The 14,375-nt window shown below is 41.4% G+C and overlaps 1 protein-coding gene and 1 pseudogene across 2 annotated transcripts in view; one reads left to right on the plus strand and one right to left on the minus strand.

The window, feature by feature from the left end:
* LOC101125398 (metastasis-associated protein MTA3-like) overlaps positions 1 to 6,076 on the minus strand; it is a 35,188-nt pseudogene extending 29,112 nt beyond the window's left edge.
* The window catches only part of UPP2 (uridine phosphorylase 2), a 261,689-nt gene that overhangs the window by 91,271 nt on the left and 156,043 nt on the right, over positions 1 to 14,375 (plus strand). The gene's annotated exons all lie outside the window — the stretch shown is intronic.

Here is a 14,375-nt window from a genome sequence, read left to right on the forward strand (position 1 = left end):
GGGCTGGAAGAGAAGGAAGTGGGGAGTGACTTCTAATGAGTAGAAGGTTTCTTTTTAGGGTGATAAAATATTCTGGAATTAGATAGTGGTTATGCTTGCATAACTGTGCCAAAAACCACTGGATTGTATACTTTAAATATGGGTGGATTGTATGGCATCTGAGTTACATCTCAATAAAGTTGTTGTTAAAAAATATATATAAGCTATATACATCATCAACACTGCCACCATCCCAATTACCATTGCCAATATCTTGGTATACAGCCTTCTAAACTCATTTCTGTGCATCACATATACTTGTTAAAGAATGAAAATTGGATTATACCATGCATATCCTTTAAGAAGTGTTGTTGTTGTTTTTTAGATACAATATTTCACTTTATTACCTAGGCTGGATGTAGTGGTGCAATCATAGCTCACTGCAACCTCAAACTCCTGAGCTCAATTGATCCTCTCAATCCTCCTGCCTCAGCCTCTTAAGTAGGTAGGACTACAAGTACATGCCACAACACCCAGCTAATATTTTAATTTTTTGTAGAGACAGGGTCTCACTATGTTACCCAGGCTGGTCTCAAACTCTTGGCCTCAAGCAATCCTCCCACTTCAATCTCCCAGAGTGCTGGGATTACAGGCATGTGCCACCACATCTAGACTTTATAGAAAGTATTTTAAATTACAACACACATGACTTTATAATCATAAAGTAATATCAGACTGGAAGACCATTGTCTTTTTTCTGATTTTAGGAGTAAAACTGTCAGTCTTTCATCATTAAATATTATATGAGTTCTGGGGTTTTCATAGATTCTCTTTATCAGGTTAAGTTCCCTTTTACTCCCCATTTGCCAAGTGTTTTTTTTTTTTTTAAATCATGACATGGTGTTGCATTTTGTCAAATGCATTTTTTGCATTAATTGAGATGATCATATGGGATTTTTCTTTATGAATATGGTATAGCCTATTGATTGATTTCCTTATGTTGAGCCAACCTTGCACTCCTGTGATAAATCTCATTTGGTTATGGTATAAAATCCTTTTTTAAGTGTAAATTGGCAAATTTTATTTATTTATTTATTTATGAGAGGGTCTCGCTCTGTTGCCCAGGAGTGCAGTAGTGTAATCTTGGCCCACCGCAACCTCCACCTCTTGGGCTCAAGCAATTCTCATGTCTCAGCCTCCCAAGGAGCTGAGACTATAGGCATGTGCCACCACACTTGGCTAATTTTTGTATTTTTTGGTAGAGGTGGGGTTCCACTGTGTTAGCCAGGCTTGGCAAATTTTATTTAGACCTAATTAATCTACATATGAATGGACCTCACTGTCTCAATTATGGAGTTTCATTATAACATCATCGTATTATTCCATTCTCACACTGCTAATAAAGACATACTTGAGACTGGGTAATTTATAAAGGAAAGAGGTTTAATTGACTCACAGTTCTTCAGGGCTAGGGAGGCCTAAGGAAACTTACAGTCATGATGGAAAGGGAAACAAACATGTTCTTCTTCATGTGGCAGCAGCAAGGAGAAGTGCAGAGCAAAGTGGGGAAAAGCCCCATTTAAAACCATCAGATCCATGAGAACTCACTCACTGTCATGTGAACAGCATTCAATTACCTCCAACTGGGTCCCTCCTATGACACATGGGGATTATGGTAACTACAATTCAAAATGAGATTTGGGTGGGGACACAGCCAAACCACAGCATTATGCCCTGGCCCCTTCCAAATCCCATGTTCTCACATTTCAAAACATAATCCTGCCTTCCCAACAGTCCCCCAAAATCTTAATTCATTCCAGCATTAACTCAAAAGTCCAGGTTCAAAGTTTTATCTGAGACAAGGCAAGTCCCTTCTGCCTATGAGCCTGTAAAATCAAAAGCAAGTTAGTTAATTTCTAGTTACACTGGGGGTACAGGCATTGAGCAAATACACTCATTCCAATGGGGGAAAAATTGGCCAAAACACAGGGGTTATAGGCCCCATCCAAGTCTGAAACCTAACAGGGCAATCATTAAACCTTAAAGTTACAAAATGATCTCCTTTGACTTCATGTCTTACATCCAGGTCATGCTGATACAAGAGGTGGGCTCCTATGGCCTTGAGCAGTGCCACCTTTGTGGCTTTGCAGGGTACAGCCTCCCTCCTAGCTGCTTTCATGGGCTGGCATTGGGTGTCTGTGACTTTTCCAGGTACATGGGGTAAGTTGTTGGTGGATCTACCATTCTGGGGTAAGACAGTGGCCCTCTTCTCCAGCTCTACGAGGCAGTGCCCCAGTGGGAGCTCTGTGTTGGGGCTCTGAACCCACATTTCCCTTCCACACTGCCCTAACAGAGGTTCTCCATGAGGGTTCCACCCCTGCAGCAGACTTCTGCCTGGACATCCAGATGTTTCCATACATCCTCTGAAATCTAGGTGAAGGTTCCCAAATTTCAGTTCTTGACTTCTGTGCACCTACAGGCCCAACACCTTGTGGGAGCTGCCAAGAGCTTGCGCCTTCTGAAGCAACAGCCTGAGTTGTACATTGGTCCCTTTTAGCCATGGCTGGAGCTGAAGCAGCTGGGATGCTGGGCACCATGTCCAGAGGCTGCATAGAGCGCGTGGCCATGGGCCCAGCCCATGAAGTCATTTTTCCCTCCTAGGCCTCTGGGCCTGTGATGAAAGGGGATGTTCTGAAGGTCTCTGACATGCCCTGTAGGCATTTTCTCCATTGTCTTTGTGATTAACATTTGGCTCCTTGTTACTTATGCAAATTTCTGCAGTGGGCTTGAATTTCTCCCTAGAAAATGGGTTTTTCTTTACTATCGCATCATCAGGCTGCAAATTTTCCAAACTTTTATGTTCTACTCTCTCTTGAATGCTTTGGCACTTAAAAATTTCTTCTGCCAGATATACTAAATCATTTCTCTCAAGTTCAAAGTTTCACAGATCTCTAGGGCAGGGGCAAAATGTCATCAGTCTCTTTGCATAGCAAGTGACCTTTACTTCAGTTCCCAGCAAGTTCCTTATCGCCATCTGAGACCACCTCAGCCTGGACTTTATTGTCCATATCACTATCAGCATTTTGTTCAAAGCCATTCAACAAGTTTCTAGGAAGTTCCAAACTTTCCCATATCTTTCTGTTGTCTTCTAACCCTTCTAAACTCTTCCAACCTCTGCCTGTTATCCAGTTCCAAAGTCACTTCCACATTTTGGGGTATGTTTACCCGAACAGTTCCACTCCTGGTACCAATTTACTGTATTAGTCTGTTCTCACACTGCTGATAAAGACACACCTGAGACTGGGTAATTTATGAAGTAAAGAGAGTTTTTGTTTTGTTTTGTTTTGTTTTTTTGATGTCAGTTTCGCTCTTGTTGCCCAGGCTGGAGTGCAATGGTGCAATCTCGGCTTGCCACAACCTCTGCCTCCTGGGTTCAAACAATACTCCTGCCTCAGCCTCCTGAGTTGCTGGGATTACAGGCATGCCCCACCACGTTCGGCTAATTATTTTGTATTTTCAGTAGAGATGGGGTTTCTCCATGTTGGTCAGGCTGGTCTCAAACTTCCGACCTGAGGTGATCCACGCACCTCAGCCCCCCAAAGTGCTTGGATTACAGGCGTGAGCCACTGCACCTGGCTGGAAAGAGGTTTAATTGAGTCACAGTTCAGCAGGCCTAGGGAGGCCTCATGAAACTTACAATCATGGTGGAAGGGGAAGCAAATCCACCCTTCTTCACATGGTGGCAGCAAGGAGAAGTGCAGAGTGAAAGGGAGAAAAAACCCTTATAAAACTATCAGATCTCATGAGAACTCACTCACTATCATGAGAACAAGATGGAGGTAACCACCCCCATGATTCAATTACCTCCCACCTGGTCCCTCCCATGACACATAGAGATTATGAGAATTACAATTCAAGATGAGATTTGGGTGGGACACAGCCATACTATATCAACCATCCTTAGGGGTTATCTTGTTGCACTACCTAGTAGGTAAAAGTGCTTATGGGCTTTGTAGGCAATTCCATCATAAAACCCCATGGGATAGGATCACCTCCCACCAATCTTTTGCTGAGCAGTATTCTCTGATAAGATAACAGAAGTTTTTAATGCTTTGATTTTTTTCAGATTGGCATGATACAAATGGCAACAGACAAAAATAATGTTAAAAAATAAACCAAATAAAAGGTTGTACACAATAACTTACATTTATTACAAACAAACAAACAAAAAAAGGAGCGAGAGGAAATGGTCAGAAGCACAACATATAAGATTAAGAATTTTAAAGCAGTGGCTGGGCATAATGGCTCACACTTGTAATCTCAGCACTTTGGGAGGCCGAGGTGGGAGGATGACCTGAGGTCAGGAGTTCAAGACCAGCCTGGCCAACATGGTGAAACCCTGTCTCTACTAAAAATACAAAAATTAGCCAGGCGTGGCAGCAGCCACCTGTAATTCCAGCTACTCAGGAGGCTGAGGCAGAAGAATCACTTGAACCTGGGAGAGGAAGTTTGTAGTGATCCATGATCATGCCACTGCACTCCAGCCTGGGTGATACAGTGAAGCCCTGTCTTAAAAAAAAAAAAAAAAAGCTTACATTCTGCCCTAATGGCAGCATAAATTAATAGCTACAAGTGGCCATCTTGCTGCCTGCTTCAGCCAGAGGATACTTTTGAATAAATGGAGAGCAAATTTTGTGAAATACACAGTATGAAGGAAGAAAGCTTGGTGAGTTTTCGCTGCAGACTTTGTACTGACAGTGTTTTGGAGTGGCATCCCTTGAATGGCCTGGCAGCATTTCTAACATGAGATACCTCTGTAATTGGGCTAGGAGATAACTTTTCTTCTGACTGGGTGGGCATTTTCAGGTCTCCATATTTTTCTCAATAAAGCCAACAAATTGCACTGCATATTAGGTGGACCCCAAGAATACTACTGGTTAGACTGTGTAGCACAGCAGCCCTCCCAGGCTTGCACTACAAGCGGATTCTGAGGCAGGAATGTCAACCTCATGGTTTCACTCATAACACCAGGCTTGCCATTGCTGGTAGATATTTGGTTGGGATTTGGTTTGCTGTAAACTGGGATATATACTTGTTTCAGCTTACTCTCAGTTTCTGCTGCTTTTAACCATTTCTGTTGCACATATCTGTCAGTAGTTCTCCACAAGAAATAACATTCAGTGATGCTAGTCAATGATTTCCAAGGGAAAAAGTTTTGGCATATGTCGTTGAAGTCTTTGCCATATTTTTTCCAGTACCTCTTCGAATAAGCTAGCTTAAGAGGCTGACCATTCTTCCAATTTATCTCTGCATAAAACAGCTTCTTCAAGTGGTACTGAGACACTAATTGCACTGCTCAAATCATAGCTATGTCTACACAATGCATCGATAGCATGAAAGAGGGTGATGTCTTGGGAAGCTGCAGCAGCACTCATATGCAAACTAGGCTGCCTCAAAGAACTGCTGCAATCGAGAGGTCTAGGGAGTGTCCCAATAGTACTTGCTACAATTAAAAACTAGTTAATTGATCAATCTTTAAGTGGGCTATTTGGATCCCCAAACTTTAACTTTCCATTTTCACTGTTCCCTCTCATCTGATTCTCCTTCTATGAGCATTTCTGGGACATCTACTTGATATCTAGGTCCCATTCTGAATTCATCTTCATCAGCTAATAGTGTTTTCGATGAGGGATCATGATCAATAAGTAGAAGAAAGTATCCTTTTTATGAAGATATGACAATACTGATTCTGTCTCATTCATAAGCCAACACTGCATTTTCCCCTAATATGTGTTGAAGGCAAAGATTCATATTGGGGTGACAAAGAAAGTAACTTATGTTTTGATTGATGTTTCTGAGTATTGGTCAAGTAAGGGTCAACTATTGTTTCAGATTATTCCTCAATTTCTTTAGCATGCTTCTCCACAAGCATTATCAGTGTGTTGGAAATATCATGTAATCTGTAAAAGCATACTACTTTTGCTTCCATGTTGCCACTTGCAGTCTTGTCGAGATTTTCTATCCTGATTATTTATGGATTGCGGGAGGAATTCTCAAAGTAGACAAAATCTCCTACCTGGTACATGTTGGCCGCCATGTCTGCCAGCCCCGGCTCCTGTTCACCGGGTCCCAGTTGAACCCCATTGCTACTACTGCAGCCTCACAGGGAAGGTGCTCTGGGAGGGGGAAGAGAGGGAACAAGGGAAAGAGACAGTGAAGGGAAGGGGATGCTGAGTGGTCTAAAATGTTTTTATATGTTTTTTTGAATCCAGTTTGCCAGTATTTGGTTGAGCAATGTTTCTTCCATATGTATAAAGATATCGCTCTGTAGTTTTCTTTTCTTGTCATGTGTTTGTCTTGCTTTTATATCAGGGAAGTACTGACATCAAATATTGAGTTAGAAACTGTTCCCTCCTCTTTTATTATTTGCAAAAGCTTAAGAAGAACCAGTAGTAATTCTTCTTCAAACGTTTGGTAGAATTCACCAGTAAATCTGTATAGTCCTGGGCCTTTTCAAAAGTTTTTTGATTACTAATTCAGACTCTTGTTATTGATCTTTTCAGATGTTCTATTCCTTTTTCAATTAGCTTTTGTTGTTTGTATGTTTCTAGGAATTTGTCTATTTCATCTAAGTTATCTACTTTGTTGGCTTATAATTGTTCATAGTATGCCTAATGTCTTAGTTGGCTTGGGTTGCCGTAACAAAATATCACAGACTGTGTGACTTAAACAACAGAAATTCATTTCTTATAGTTCTGGACTTTGGGAAGTCCAAGATCAAGGTCCTAGCTGATTTACTTCCTCTTGAGGGCTTGCTTCCTGACTTACAGACAGCCACTATATTGATATGTCCTCACAAAGCTTTTCTTTGGTGCATGCATGTAAAGAGAGAGCAACAGAAAGAAGAGAGAGATGAGATCTCTCCCTCTTTTTTAATTTTTTTTTATTTCCATAGATTATTGGGGAACAGCTGATGTTTGGTTACTTGAGTAAGTTCTTTGGTGGTAATTTTTGAGATTTTGGTGCACTCATCACCTGAGCAGTATACACTGTACACAATTTGTGGTCTTTTATCCCTCATCCCCTTCCCACCTTTTCCCCCTGAGTCTCCAAAATCCATTTTGTCTTTCTTATGTCTTGGCATCCTCATAGCTTAGCTCCCACATATGAGTGAGAACATACGATGTTTAGTTTCCCACTCCTGAGTTACCTCACTTAGAATAATAGTCTCCAATCTCATCCAGGTCACTGTGAGTCCCATTAATTCATTCCTTTTTATGGCTGAGTAGTATTCCATCATATATATATATATATTCACACACACACACCAGTTTCGCGTCTTTTTTGTTTTTAGACAGGGTCTCATTCTGTCACCCAGGCTGGAGTGAAGTGGCACAATCTCATCTCACTGCAACCTCCACCTCCTGGGTTCAAGTGATTCTCACGCCTCAGCCTCCTGAGTAGCTGGGATTACATGTGTGCACCACCATGCCTGACTCATTTTTTTGTATTTATTTTTAGTAGAAACAGGGTTTCACCATGTTCAGCGAGCTGGTCTTGAACTTCTGACCTCAAATGATCCATCTGCCTCAGCCCCCCCAAAGTGCTGGGATTTCAGGCATGAGCCACCATGCCCAGCCTTATACCAGTTTATTTATCCACATGTTAATTGATGGGCATTTGGGTTGGTTCCATGATTTTACACTTGCAAATTATGCAACTAAAAACATGGGTGTGCAAGTATCTTTTTCATATGATGACTTCTTTTTCTCTGGGTAGATACCCAATAGTGAGATTGCTGGATCAAATGGTAGTTCTACTTTTAGTTCTTTAAGGGATCTCCACACTGTTTTCCATAGTGGTTGTACTAGTTTACATTCCCACCAGCAGTGTAGAAGTGTTCCCTGTTTACTGCATCCATGCCAACATCTATTATTTTTTGATTTTTTGATTATGGCCATTAATGTAATACCATTATGGTATCACATTGTGGTTTTGATTTCCATTTCCCTGATCATTAGTGACGTTGAGCATTTTTTCATATGTTTGTTGACCTTTTGTATATTTTCTTTTGAGAATAGCCCAATTTTTGATGGGATTGTTTGTTTTTTTCCTTGCTAATTTGTTGTAGATTCTGGGTATTAGTCTTTTGTCATATGTATAGATTGCAAAGATTTTCTCCCACTCTGTGGGTTGTCTGTTTACTCTGCTGACTGTTCCTTTTGCCATGCAAAAGCTCTTTAGTTTAATAAGTCCCAGCTATATGTCTTTGTTTTGTTACATTTGCTTTTGGGTTTTTGGTCATGAAATCCTTGCCTAAGCCAATGTCTAAAAGGGCTTTTCCAAAGTTATCTTCTAGAATTTTTATAGTTTTATGTCTTAGATTTAAGTCCTTGATCCATCTTGAGTTGATTTTTGTATAAGGTGAGAGATAAGGAGCCAGTTTCATTCTCCTACATGTGGCTTGCCAATCTTCCCAGCACCATTTGTTGAATAGGGTGTGTCCTTTCCCCACTTTATATTTTTGTTTGCTTTGTCAAAGATCAGTTGGCTTCATTTCTGGGTTCTCTATTCTGTTCCATTGGTCTATGTTCCTATTTTTATGCCAGTACCACACTGTTTTGGTGACTATGGTCTTATAGTATAGTTTGAAATCAGGTAATGTGATGCCTCTAGATATGTTCTTTTTGCTTAGTCTTGCTTTGGCTATGGAGGCTCTTATTTGGTTGCATACGAATTTTATAATTGTTTTTTCTAATTCTGTGAAGAACGATGGTATTTTTATCGGAATTGCATTGAATTTGTAGATTGGTTTTGGCAGCATGGTCATTTTCACAATTTTTTTTTTTTTTTTTTGAGACACAGTCTCACTCTGTCATCTGGGCTGGAGTGCAGTCACATGATCTTGGCTCACTGCAACACTTGAACCCTGGGTTCAAGTGATTCTCATGCCTCAGCCTCCTCAGTAGCTGGAATTACAGGTGTGCACTACCACTCCTGACTAATTTTTATATTTTTAGTAAAGATGGGGTTTGCCATGTTGGCCAGGCTGGTCTTGAACTCCTGGCCTCAAGTTAGCCACCCGCCTCAGCCTCTCAAAGTTCTGGGATTACAGACCTGAGCCACTGCACCTGGCCATTTCACAATATTGATTCTACCTATCCATGAGCATGAAATGTGTTTCCATTTGTTTGTGTCATCTATGATATATTTCAGCAATGTTTTGCCATTTTGCTTGTAGAGGTCTTTCACCTCCTTGGTTAGGTATATTCCTAAGCATTTTATTATTATTTTTTTTTTTTTGCAGCTATTGTAAAAGGGGTTGAGTTTTGTTGTTGTTGTTGTTGTTGTTTTGAGACGAAATCTCACTCTATTGCCCAAGCTGGAGTACAGTGGCACAATCTCGGCTCACTGCAACCCCCACCTCCCAGGTTCAAGTGATTCTCCTGCCTCAGCCTCCTGAGTAGCTGGGACTGCAGGCACATGCCACCATGCCCAGCTAATTTTTTTTTTGTATTTTTAGTAGAGACGAGGTTTCACTATGTTGGCCAGGCTGGTCTTGAACTCCTGATTTCGTGATCTGCCCACCTTGGCCTCCCAAAGTGCTGGGATTACAGGTGTGAGCCACCACGCCTGGCCGTGGTCGAGTTCTTAATTTAATTTTCAGCTTGGTTGCTGTTGGTGTATAGAAGAGCTATTGATTTGCATACATTGATTTTGTATCCAGAAACTTTGTTGAATTCTTTTATCGCTTCTAGGAGCTTTCTTGAGGAGTCTTTATGGTTTTATAGGTAAAGGATCATATCATCAGCAAACAGCAACAGTTTGACTTCCTTTTTACCAATTTGTATGTCCTTTATTTCTCTCTTTTGTCTGATTGCTCTGGCTAGGATTTCCAGTCCTATTTTGAAGGGGAGCGGTGAGAGTGGGCATCCTTGTCTTATTCCAGTTCTCAGAGGGAATGCTTTCCACTTTTTTTTATTCAGTATTATTTTGGCTGTGGGCTTGTCATAGACAGCTTTTATTACATTGAGGTATGTCCCTTGTATGCTGATTTTGCTGAGAGTTTTAATCATAAAGGGATGCTGGATTGCGTTGAATGCTTTTTCTGCATCTATTGAGATGATCATGTGATTTTTGTTTTTGATTCTGTTTAAGTGGTGTATCACATTTATTGACTTGCATATGTTAAACCACCGCTGCATCCCTGGTATGAAACCCACTTGATCATGGTGGATTATCTTTTTGATATGTTGTTTGACTTGGTTAGGTAGTATTTTGTTAAGGATTTTAACATCTATGTTCATCAGAGATATTGGTCTGTAGTTTTTTGATTTGGTTAGCTAGTATTTTGTTAAGGACTTTAACATCTATGTTCATCAGAGATATTGGTCTGTAGTTTTTGTGTCCGGAATTGGTGGGTTCTTGGTCTCACTGACTTCAAGAATGAAGCCAAGTACCCTTGCAGTGAGTGTTACAGTTCTTTAAGGCGGCATGTCTGGAGTTTGTTCCTTCTGATGTTCGGATGTGTTCCGAGTTTCTTCCTTCTGGTGGGTTCGTGGTCTCGCTAGCTCAGGAGTGAAGCTGCAGACCCTCCCGGTGAGTGTTACAGCTCTTAAGGCGGGCATCTGGAGTTGTTCCTTCCTCCCTGTGGGCTCGTGGTCTCGCTGGCTTTAGGAGTTAAGCCGCAGACCTTCGCGGTGAGTGTTACAGCTCATAAAGGCAGTGTGGATCCAAAGAGTTAGCAGTAGCAAGATTTATTGCAAAGAGCGAAAGAACAAAGCTTCCACTGTGTGGAAGGGGACCCGAGCGAGTTGCCACTACTGGCTCAGGCAGCCTGCTTTTATTCTCTTATCTGGCTCCACCCACATCCTGCTGATTGGTAGAGTGGAGTGGTCTGTTTTGACAGGGCACTAATTGGTGCATTTACAATCCCTGAGTTAGACACAAAGGTTCTTCATGTCCCCACCAGATACAGAGTGTGGACACAAAGGTTCTGCAAGACCCCACCAGAGTAGCTAGATACAGAGTGCCGACTGGTGTATTTACAATCCCTTAGCTAGACATAAATGTTCTCCACGTCCCCACCAGACTCAGGAGCCCAGCTGGCTTCACCCAGTGGATCCCCCACGGGGCCTGCAGGTGGAGCTACCTGCCAGTCCCGAGCCATGCGCCCACACTCCTCAGCCCTTGGGTGGTGGATGGGACTGGGCTCTTGGAGCAGGGGGCAGCACTCCTCGGGGAGGCTCGGGCGGCACAGGAGCCCACGGAGTGGGAGGGAGGCTCAGGCATGGCGGGCTGCAGGTCCCGAGCCCTGCCCCGTGGGAAGGCAGCTAAGGCCTGGCGAGAAATTGAGCACAGCAGCTGCTGGCCCAGGTGCTAAGCCCCTCACTGCCCGGGGCCGGTGGGGCTGGTGGGGCCTGCCGGGGGCTCCGAGTGCGGGGTCTGCCGAGTCCACGCCCACCTGGAACTCGCGCTGGCTCGCAAGCACCGGGCACAGCCCCGGTTCCCACCCGCGCCTCTCCCTCCACACCTCCCCGCAAGTTGAGGGAGCCAGCTCCGGCCTTGGCCAGCCCAGAAAGGGGCTCCCACAGTGCAGCGGGAGGCTGAAGGGCTCCTCAAGTGCCGCCAAAGTGGGAGTCCAGGCAGAGGAGGCGCCCAGAGCAAGTGAGGGCTGTGAGCACTGCCAGCACGCTGTCACCTCTCATTTTCTTTTTCTGTTATGTCTTTTCCTGGTTTTGGTATTAGGGTTATGCTGGCTTCATAGAATGATTTGAGGGGAGGGTCCCCTCTTTCTCTGTCTTGTGGAATAGCATCAATAGGATTGGTACCAATTCTTCTTTGAACGTCTCTTAGAATTCTGCTGTGAATTCGTCTGGTCCTTGACTTTTTTTGTTGTTGATAATTGTTGCTATTACCATTTCAGTCTCTCTACTTGTTACTGGTCTGTTCAGAGTGCCTAATTCTATCTGATTAAAGCTAGGAAGGTTGTATCACTCCAGGACTTTATCCATCTCTTCTAGGTTTTCTAATTTATGCACATAAAGGTGTTCATAGTAGCCTTGATGATCTTTTGTATTTCTGTGGTGTCAGTTGTAATAGCTCCCATTTCGTTTCTAATTGTGCTTATTTGGATTTTCTCTCCTCTTGGTTAATCTTTCTAATGGTCTATCAAGTTTATTTATCTTTTCAAAGAAGCAGCTTTTTGTTTTGTTTATCTTTTGTATTTTTTTGTTTGTTTCAATTTCATTTAGTTCTGCTCTGATCTTGGTAATTTCCTTTCTTCTGCTGGGTTTGGGTTTAGTTTGTTCTTGCTTCTCTAGTTCCTTGAGGTATGACTTTAGATTGTCTGTGCTCTTCCAACCTTTTTGATGTAGGCATTTAGGGCTATGAACTTTCCTGTTAGCACTGCCTTTGCTGTATTCCAGAGGTTTTGATTGGTTGTGTCACTATTGTCATTCAGTTAGAAGAATTTTTAAATTTTCATCTTGATTTCATTTTTGACCCAGTGATCATTCAGGAGAAGGTTAATTTCCATGTATTTGCATGGTTTTGAAGGTTCCTTTTGGAGTTGATTTCCAGTTGTATTCCACTGTGGTCTGAGAGAATACTTGAATTCAATTTCAATTTTCTTACATTTATTGAGGCTCATTTTGCAGCCTATCATATGGTCTTTTGGAGAAAGTTCCATGCACTGTTGAATAGAATGTATATTCTGTGGTTGTTGGGTAGAATGTTCTGTGTATATCAGTTAAGTCCCTTTGTTCCAGGGTATTGTTTAAATTTATTGTTTTTTGTTGACTTTCTGTCTTGATGACCTGTCTAGTGCTGTCAGTGGAGTATTAAAGGCCCCCACTATTATTGTGTTTCTGTCTATCTTATTTCTTACTTCTGTTAATAATTCTTTTACAAATTTGGGAACTCCAGGGTTAGGTGCATATATATTTAGGATTGTGATATTTTCCTGTTGGACAAGACCTTTTATCATTATATAATGACCCTCTTTGTTTTTTCAACTGCTGTTGTGTTAATGTTTGTTTTGTCTGATATAATAACAGCTATCCCTGCTTACTTTTGGTGTCCATTTGCATGCAATGTCTTTTTCCATTCCTTTCCTTAAGTTTATGTGAGTCCTTTTGTGTTAGGTGTGTCTCTTGAAGGCAGCAGATGGTTGGTGAATTCTTATCCATTCTGCAATTCTGTATCTTTTCAGTGGAGCATTTAGGCCATTTACATTGAATGTTTGACTGAGATGTGAGCTATCATTCCATTCATTATGCTATTTGTTTCCTGTATATCTTGGGTTTTTTTTTTTTAAATTGTATTTTTGTCGTGTAGGTCTTGTGAGATTTATGCTTTAAAGAGGTTCTGTTTTGATGTGTTGCCAGGATTTGTTTCAAAATTTAGAGCTCCTTTTAGCAGTTCTTGTAGTGCTGGCTTGGTAGTAGTGATTTCTCTCACCATTTGTTTGTCTGAAAAATACTGTATTTTTCCTTAATCTACAAAGTTTAGTTTCACTGGGTATAGAATTCTTGGCTGATAATTGTTTGTTTGTGAAGGCTGAAGATAGGGCCCCAATCCCTTCTAGCTTGTAGACTTTCTCTGAGAAATCTGCTATTAATCTGATAGGTTTTCCTTTATAGGTTACCTGGTGTTTTTGCCTCACAGCTTTTAATATTTTTTCCTTCATCTTAACTTCAGATAAGTTGATGACAATGTGCCTGGGCAATGATCTTTTTGTGATGAGTTTCCCAGATGTTCTTTGAGCTTCTTGTATAATGTCTAGCTCTCTAGCAAGGCCAGAAAAGTTTTCCTTGATTTTTCCCCCAAATACACTTTCCAAGCCTTTAGATTTATCTTCTTCCTCAGGAACGCTGATGATTCTTAGATTTGGTTGTTTAATATAATCCCAGACTTCTTGGAAGCTTTGTTCATATTTTCTTATTCTTTTTTCTTTGTCTTTGCTGGATTGGGTTAATTTGAAAACCTTGTCTTTAAGCTCTGAAGTTCTTTATTCTGCTTGTTCAATTCTATTGCTGAGACTTTTCAGAGCATTTTGCATTTGCATAAGTGTGTCCATTGTTTTCTGAAGTTTTGATTGATTTTTATTTATGCTATCTTTTTCATTGAATATTTCTCCCTTCACTTGTATCATTTTTTGGATTTCCTTACATTAGGCTTCACCTTTCTCTGGTGCCTCCCTGATTAGCTTAATAACTAACCTCCTTCTGAATTCTTTTTCAGGTAGATCAGGGATTTTTTCTTGGTTTGGATCCATTGCTGGAGAGCTAGTATGATTTTTGGGTGGTGTTAAAAAACCTTTTTTTGTCATATTACAAGAGTTGGTTTTCGGGTTCCTTCTCATTTGGGTAGCCTTTGTCAGCAGGAACATCTCA

The sequence above is a fragment of the Gorilla gorilla genome, chromosome 11 (assembly GCF_029281585.2).
Source record: "Gorilla gorilla gorilla isolate KB3781 chromosome 11, NHGRI_mGorGor1-v2.1_pri, whole genome shotgun sequence".
NCBI lineage: Eukaryota > Metazoa > Chordata > Mammalia > Primates > Hominidae > Gorilla > Gorilla gorilla.